The sequence below is a fragment of the Pelophylax lessonae genome (genome assembly GCF_965119305.1).
Source record: "Pelophylax lessonae genome assembly, chromosome: 9".
In the NCBI taxonomy this organism is placed as follows: domain Eukaryota; kingdom Metazoa; phylum Chordata; class Amphibia; order Anura; family Ranidae; genus Pelophylax; species Pelophylax lessonae.
The window spans coordinates 58777147-58786222 of record NC_138776.1 but is presented as its reverse complement, the minus strand read 5'-3'; positions in this window follow the sequence as shown (position 1 = coordinate 58786222).

Genomic DNA, 9076 nt, shown 5'->3' with positions numbered 1-9076 from the left:
TTTGCTTTAAATAGAAATCCAAAAATAGTCTTGATGTTATTAGACTCCCATGACTACTGTAAAATTGTACAGGTTAGCTTTAGCATGGAACATTGAACTTGAGATTCTTCAGTTCTCTTAGTAGTAAGTGGAGTTGAGAACAGTGTTGGGGAGCGGTGTAGTAAGTGTCTATGGAGGGGGGCGTAGCATACATAAGGGCAATAACCCAATTTAAAGTTTCCAGAACAAAGAAAGATGGGGACAGTGAGATGGATGAAGTGAAGTTGCTCCTGGCACTGCTTGTTGATGGAGGCTAAAGATGGGCGGAGCAATTTTGGCAAAATGTATTTAGATTTGAAACTACCAGTTTTGCTATTGACAGTTTTTTTTATACATTTTTAAATTGATATTGATTGTTTTTGGTGTTTTGTTGCTTTACATTTTCACTTATTAATATTATTATTTCACCTATTTTGCTCAGTTTTTTTTCTTTCTTTGAAAATAAGGCTAACGGAGGAACTTCTGTGCCCCTGGGTGATGTCTCTTGTGACGAAATGCGTAGGGAGGAGCATATCAGTGACATCATCACATCCGCTGGAGAGAACAGAGCATTTCTGTAAGATGCTGGATGACTTTGTATTTGTGTGAGTAACTGTCCCTTTTTAATAAAAGTGGTGTATGAATTTACTACTCCTATGATCTGGTGCGCAGTTTTGTGTGCAGGTGGAGGAGCACTGAAAGGATCGTATGAACAGAAGATTCACGTGCTTTGCAGTGGGGTGTCGGTCACATGTTTATGACATTTTTACACTTATTTAAGCACCTTGTATATAGAGAACAGTGATGTATGTTAATGGTAAAGTTGACAAAGGTGATTATATTAATTTTTTTGGTAATTATAATTTAAAGAGATAGCGCAACATGGTTTTGTTCAGATATCTTTTATTATATTTGTACCCAGTTAAAAATAATGCTGCTGAAAGCACATATCTTTTTTAAAAATGTATTTTTAGGGACATTTTAGCTTGGTTTTTAGTTTCACAAGTCTAATGGGGGGCAGTTTTTTTGGGCACAAGAACAGGTCCAGGATAGATGAAAGGAGCTTCTGCAACCCTCAGGAGACATTTACTGCTTATTGCATCTTTAAATACCACCAAAACTCCCCCTTATTTCACCATCCCTATTGACTAAAAATGACAAAATTTTAACAAAATCTCATGATTTTCACCAAATTTTTAGGGAAAAAATGGTAAGCATTTCCTGCCATAACATGGCCCTGGGTAACAGAGAATTCAAGGACTCGTGAAACATTTTGTATGTTGGGACCAAAACATTTATATTTTTTTATATTAGATCATATTGTTTAGATTTTATTGTTACATTAACATTATTTTATACTGTTCTGGCTATCAAGGGATTCAGGTGCATCATGGGTATGGTATTTAAGCTTTATATTTTCCCGGGGGTTCTGAGGATTTAGGTACATTATAGATGCAATATTTAGGCGGGTATCAGGGGACTTAGGTGCGTATAGGTACAGTAATTTGACGTTAAATTTTCCTGGTTATCAGAGGATTTAGGTATGTTACAGTGTTTATATTGTCCTGAGTACTGAAGGATTCAGGTAGGTTATAGGTATAGGATTAAGGTGTTAAACTGTGTTGGGTATCAGGAAATCAGGCATGGTATTTAGGTGTTACACTGTCCCAGTCAGGGCTGCTGTTAGAAATCATGGGGCCCCATACAGCCTACCTGGCAAGACAATATTTTCACTAAAAATACACTAAAATCATTATTAGCCAACGCAAACATAACAGAGAACCTGTGTGAATTAACCCTTTTTAAATCGTTTTTTACATTAAAAAAATGTATAACTTTGTATTTAATGTTCAAAATGTTTACAATTATTTTGTTTTACATTTTTATTACTATGTTTAATCATTATTTTTTTTTTTTTTTTTATAATTTGTTATTTTTTTACAGGACAGGGAAGCCTGCAGCGCTGCGGGAGAAGGGGCGGCACAGTGAAAGGGGGACACATAGAAAAGGGGAGGGATCAGAAGCAGGCAGAACAGGGAGGAGGATCGGTGTCGGAGAAGATGCCCTGTGTCTGTGTCTCTCCCTGCAGCAGATGAAAGCTGACAGGAGGGAGAGAAACTGGCTTTCAGCTGCTGCAGAGAGCCACACAGTGCTTCCTTCAGTAAATACTCCACAGCCCGACCACACCAATTCCCCGTGCTGTTCTCCGTGCAGGCAGCCCCCCTGTGTGCCTGGGCCCCCTACAGGAGAACTAGTGCTCCCCCCTATCAGCGGGCCTGGTCCCAGTAATCAGAGGATTCAGGTACAGTACAGATATGGTATTAAGGTGTTACATTTTTCTGAGTTTCAGAGGATTCAGGTGCATTATAGGCACAGTGTTGGGGCGTTACATTGCCTCGAGTATCGGAGTATTCAGGTATGTTATAGGTATAGTATTAAAGTGTTATACTGTGCCAGGTAATGGGGGTTCAGGTATGTTATAGGTATAGTATTAAGGTATTATACTGTGTCAGGTAATGGGGGTTCAGGTACGTTATAGGTGTAGCATTAAGGTATTATACTGTGTCAGGTAATGGGGGTTCAGGTATGTTATAGGTATAGTATTAAGGTGTTATACTGTGTCAGGTAATGGGGGTTCAGGTACGTTATAGGTATAGTATTAAGGTGTTATACTGTGTCAGGTAATGGGGGTTCAGGTACGTTATAGGTATAGTATTAAGGTGTTATACTGTGTCAGGTAATGGGGGTTCAGGTACGTTATAGGTATAGTATTAAGGTGTTATACTGTGTCAGGTAATGGGGGTTCAGGTACGTTATAGGTATAGTATTAAGGTGTTATACTGTGTCAGGTAATGGGGGTTCAGGTATGTTATAGGTATAGTATTAAGGTGTTATACTGTGTCAGGTAATGGGGGTTCAGGTACGTTATAGGTATAGTATTAAGGTGTTATACTGTGTCAGGTAATGGGGGTTCAGGTACGTTATATGTATAGTATTAAGGTATTATATTGTTCTGTGTTTTGATGGTTTCAGGTACATTATAGGTGTGGTATTTAGGTTTTACATTGTCCTGGGTATCAAAGGATTCAGGTATGTTATAGATATGGTATTAAGGCGTTATATTGGTCTTGAGTTTCAGAGGATTCCATCATGTTATGGGTTCAGGGTTTAGGCATTATATTATCCTGTGTTTTGGAGGTTTCAGGTACGGTATAGGTACAGTATTTAGGCATTATATTGTCCTGGGTATCAATGGATTCAGGTATGTAATAGGTATGGTATATTATATTCTTATTTTGTCCCGAGTATTATGTATTTAGTTAAGTTATAGTTATGGTCAAATTAAGGCTTTTCATTGTCCCAGGTATTAAATGTACATTAATTAATTAATGTACATTATAGGTAAAGTATATATATATATATATATATATATATATATGCAATATATATTGTCTGGGTTATTGGAGGATTTACTTTCTTTATGTTGGGACCAAAACTTTCTACTATTTTTTTTCCTCAAGCATAGGACACATTTTTTAGGCTGCAAAGAAAATCCTAGTTTTCTGTTTTCTTTTTTCAGGCAGCAGAGGCTGGAGGATTACGCTGACCCTCAGAGCTTTCAGATTTTCCAAAAGATTAGAGGTTGAAACCATTTCTAGACACGAATGACTGGGATATCCCCAGAGATTGGCACAAGGGTCAGGTGGAAGAGGTTGGCAGTATACATATCCGATCTATATACATTCTCTGTGACATCTTATTTCTATAGACATCAAAGTTTGGCAATTATATTCAAGATTGGAGTGTGAAAATGTTCTATAACTGACCGTGGAGGTAGACATTGAGTGCATATTTATTACACGACAGTAAAGTTGCCATCCTGCGGGGGGGGGGGGGGGGGGTTATTTTAGGATAGGGCGAGTTTGTGAGTTGGCTCGTCACCTCCACACTTGCTGCAATCTTTTACACTTGCCGCACTGAATGAAACTTCCTACACTCTTTCTTCTGCCACTACGATGTGCTATAGAGCCGTGGATATGCTGCGCCCCTGCCTAGGAGGGGAACATTGTTTTTCCACTGGGTAAAAGGAACCAAAATGAACATTTTCCAGCTGCAGAGAAAGAATTCTAAATCTTTATTATTGCTTCCTAATGACGGAACGATGAAAAACTGGAGCGCCTGCTAATACTCCACCAGTAGTTACCAAAGAATTGTTACTTGTTTCGGCAGCAGTCCTGTCTTTCAGTTAGAGTAGTTACGGTGTAAAATTCAGGTTTGTGCTACAGATTCTAACAATCGGCCTATAAATCTGGCTACTTGAGCAGCTGTGCCCTCACTGCTCGGGGACACAAAGCTTTGCTACACAGTCAGCGCCACTGCGGGAGGATTCAGCAGAACTACAGTTTTGTGTTCTATAGTAAACCGACTGAGTGTCAGGATTAGAGGGATGGAGAGGCACAAGGGAGCTGCGAATATAGAGAGCACTGTCTATACCAGCCTTTTCCGACCTTTTTACATCTGGAGAACCCTTAAAATTATTTTAAAGTCTTGGGAAACCCCTGGTAAAAATGTTTACACCTACAGCTCATGGTACATTAGCATGATTAGTAAATTGTATAAAGTTTTAAATGAAATAAAGAATGTAGCATACCTAGAGAATTCAAATCCTAGGCTAGTTCATTTTTTAGCACCCACCTGCTGTATTTGAAAAAATTATTTTCAGCAATTAAATTCAATGTATAATAAAAGCAAACAAACAATGTGCATATAGTGAAATTTGTGGCGCAACATTAGTGGTTATTGTAACTAGGGATTGACCGATTATCGACAAGGCCGATATATCGAGGGCCCATATTGACTTTTGCCGATATATCTGTATCGGCCCCGGAACTGGCCGATATTCCAAATATTGCTCATTTGAGGGTAAAATTATGTCACATAGCATAATTCCCTTTAAAATGTTATTGAATATGCCACTCACATATGTACAAATTAAAGATATAAGCAATGAAGTGATGTCATGACATAACTTCCGGGTACTGGCGCCAGATTTAAAAAAATGACATCATTGAAAACAGTCAAACTTGGCGTTTTGAATGCTATTAAGTGCAGAGGAGGGGTTTGGGGTCTTTTAGACCCCCAGATCCCTCCACAAGAGTACCTGTCAAGTGATAGAAATTAAAAAAAAATTTCTTTTCAATGTACGAAAATATCGTCCGATACCGATATGCATTGGCCAAAATATCGGTATCGGCAACAAAAAAACTATATCGGTCTATCACTAATTGTAACCCTACATTAGTGGTCAGTGGAAAATGTCATTCTTCCATTGGTGGTCATTTTAGGTGAGGAATCAATTCTTTATTGCTCACTGCTTAAAGAATCCCAAGAAACTTTAAGAGGAACACTGGCTGAGAGAGGCTAGTCCATACATTCTTCATTTTATGGATGGCTTCTGGTAAAGGACACTTAGTAAATATCATTTAGTAATTACATATTTTTATACTGTATACCTCCCCTAAATTAGCTCACAGTTGGAAGTCTTTGCTGTACATTTAAGAGGAGTTTCAGCTAAGTTCCAAAAAATTCAAAGTCAGCAGCTACAAAAACTGTAGCTGCTGACTTTTAATAAACAGACACTTACCTCCTACACATTCCCTCAATGCCGATGAGCCAATATAAGAAAGGTGCTCTACCGCACCTGCTGAACGCAGGCAAACTATTGCTTCCAGTTCACTGGAAGACTGCTTGGGTTCCTAGCCAGGAGGAGTGGGTACGGAAGGTACAGGAGATAAAGGACGCTGAAGAATGGGTAGCGACATGTAGGGGCACAAGGGAAAGATGCGGCCATATCTGGGCTCCATGGACAGAGCACATGACTCTACACTTACCTCATCCGTCTTGGACTTAGCAATACTGGAACTGGCAGAATCATCCCTTGGGAGGCGCCATGAACAGGGGACTGTTCCCTAATCTCTGAAAGGTTGACTCATCCTTCGTCCTGGTGCGGCGGTTGTGGTCATAGGTGTGAGCAATCGGTACTATCTTTACAATGAGTGCAAAGGTACGTGCCATACTCTTCATACTTCCTCTCTACATTCCCCCCTCTCCTCTCTTTTCTTCTATCTTTTCCTCTTCTTTTTTCTCCCCTGCCTGCTTGTCTAGGTCACATCAGATCAACATGTCTTGATAACCTATTGTGAGAAAGGCCCCGGTAGGTGCAGTGCCTGCCGGGGGTGGGGGCATATAAGAAGGTGGATCTGGTCCCTCTTGTCGTCCGACATGACTAGATCGGAGGAGGTATGATGGAGGCTTTGACACCCCCCCTCCTTGGTCGGGGGCAGGGGGGACGGATCTGAGATGGTATAGGTTTATATTATTCTTCATGGTTATTGAACCTAGAAGGCATCACTATGCTGGACAATGATTTGGGCCATACTCTTTCTTTTCCCCCAAGTTCCCCTTTACGCTATCACAAAACTGTTTTGATGTCAACTGTTATCATTACCTTGTTATTTTGCTATCTTTAAATAAAGATTATATAAAAATAAAAATCCAGCTCTGTCCTAAACCCAGGCCAGTTCTTCTCTAATCTTTGGGTCCCTGGTGCCGGCATTTTAACTGTGGGAAGCCGGTTGTGCCTCCTTGTGGCTTCACAAAGGGTCACAATTGGCTTCCCACTGCACATGTGCTAGCTGCACAATGGTCTCACAGGCTCCTGGACCTGTGATTTGTCCCAGAACATATGCGGGCAGGGAGTCGGGGGTCAAACTTCTGCCCGAAGGCGAGTGGAAGCGGGTATCCGCCAAAACGAGGTACTTGCTCCCACCGAAAAAAAATATTTCAAATATAGTAGAGGAGGAGGAAGAATGGAACTTCTCCTTTTGGGTGACATTCCGCTTTAAGGCTAAGTTCACACTTGCTAAAAATACTAACGCTAATAGTAACGCGAACCAAAGTGCCTATAGCATGAACATAGGTTTTTTTTTTTTTCACGCATTTATCGTCTATTTTAAGCACGTTAAAAAAACGCACCTCAGGTGCCCTCTAAGTGATTTTTTTTTTCTGTGCCTCACGGATAAATGATTACCGCTGGTTAAACGTGCTGTACGTGTGCCATAAAATGCAATGTGAAATCTGCAGCACGTTATCTTAAACTTAAATGGAAGGAGTTGATAGGCTTCATTTTTCTACTTTATTTTCATTTTTGCCACCCAGCGATGCGAAGTGACGCAAACGCTACATGTTTGTCAAATGTGAACAGCTCTGTCCCTTGTTCATATTATACATTGCAGGCAAGTGACTGTAAAGGATTGTTTTTTTAAATAATAAATATGTTATACTTATGTGCTCTCTGCAATGGCTTAGCATAGAGCAGCCCGGATCCTCCTCTACTAGGGTTCCCCGCTTCCTCCTGGCTCCTCCTCTTCTTGGCGTGTCACCATAGGAAGCCATTTTCTATGGTGGCCCACCTGCGGACTCAAATCCGAGCTATGGACACAGGCAGCGTGGCTCGGCCCCGCCCCTCCCCCAGCTCTCTTGTCACAGAATATAATTGACAGCAGCAGAAGCCAATGGCCTCCATTGCAATCTTTCTGCCCAGTAAGGAAGGAGAGAGAGAGAAGAGAGTTGCTGCTCTCGGGCACAGGGCTGGATCGAGAATGGGCTTAGGGGGGGCTGGGAGGATGCTGACAATAGAAAGTTTTTTACCTTACTGCAGAGAATGCTTTAAGGTAAAAAAAAACATTCTACCTTTACAACCACTTTAACTTACAATAAGGAGAAATATCTGAAAATGTCCCACCAAAGCTGAAGTTTCCCTTTGCATTCTCACAGTAAACATTCTGTTCAGTTGTGGAACATATGTGACATTATTCGTGCTGGGAAAGCTAATGGAATCTGTTGTGATTCCTTAAAGCATATCTATTGTCAAAATGTAAAATCATATATTCATTTCTACATTGTATTTTAATTATTTATAGCCTGCTCCTATTCATCTGAATGATCTTGAAGTTTGTAAACTTACTTTGTGAAGATTCCCACACATTTACTTCCTGGAATTCTATGACGTAGTCACTATGCCCTGTGTGTCGGCACTGCTGTGTCACACATTTCACAGAGCCTGCCTTCTGAACTACAGAGGTGCTGAGAGGAGGAGTTTCAGGAGGCGGAGTCAATACAGAAATCACAGCTTGCAGGCAGCAAGGTACCATGGGATATGTAGTCCTTAAAATCTAAAGGTAGAAACCGCAGAGCAAAATCTGCAAAGCATGCTGGGAATCCAGAAAGGTTGCGGAAGGAGACGGCCAGCTGACAGGCCAAGCTCACAACATGAAAGGAAATTTTTCAGGTAAGCTTACAATAGATCGTCAAATGTATTGCTGTTACAATGCTGATGTTCTAAAATGAAAATGTATGTTGTGACAATAGAATTCCATTAAACCTGCTGGTAGCCATGCACCTGGTTAATTAATAGATAGAGCACTACTTACTTAGGGTCTGTCTGCCCATGGAACCTTCTGCTATAGAGCCAAAGATTTAAATAAAATTCTCCAAAATTGCTGATTTTCCACAGCTAGTTACTTGGCACCAGCAGAATTCATGTCAAAATGGTTTCTGTTGTGGCAGTCTGCTGGAGAGTGCTGTCCACACATCTGACAGGTTCACTTTGAAATCATTTATTATTATTATTATTATTATAATTGTTATTCTTAGGGGCATACTTATAAATTAGTTGAGGTGACATGCACCAGCCCTTCACTTGAAATTAATCAAGCCCTGTAAGGCCCTGTTTACACAGCATTTGCTTTCTTTTGTTTAAATGCAGGAGAAATTAATCTGGGAAGTATAATGTTTGCTTTTATACTTTTCTCTCCAAATTCATGTGTTTACATGTATTCATAGTATCTAGCAAAAATGTATTTTTCTTAAATATGATTAAAATTAATGCACAGAAAAATAAAAAAAAGGAGAAAAATTACAGACAGGCTCCTTATTGCAGAAGACGCATACTATGTTTCTTATGTATTAAAACAAACACCTGATTGTTTGCAATCTT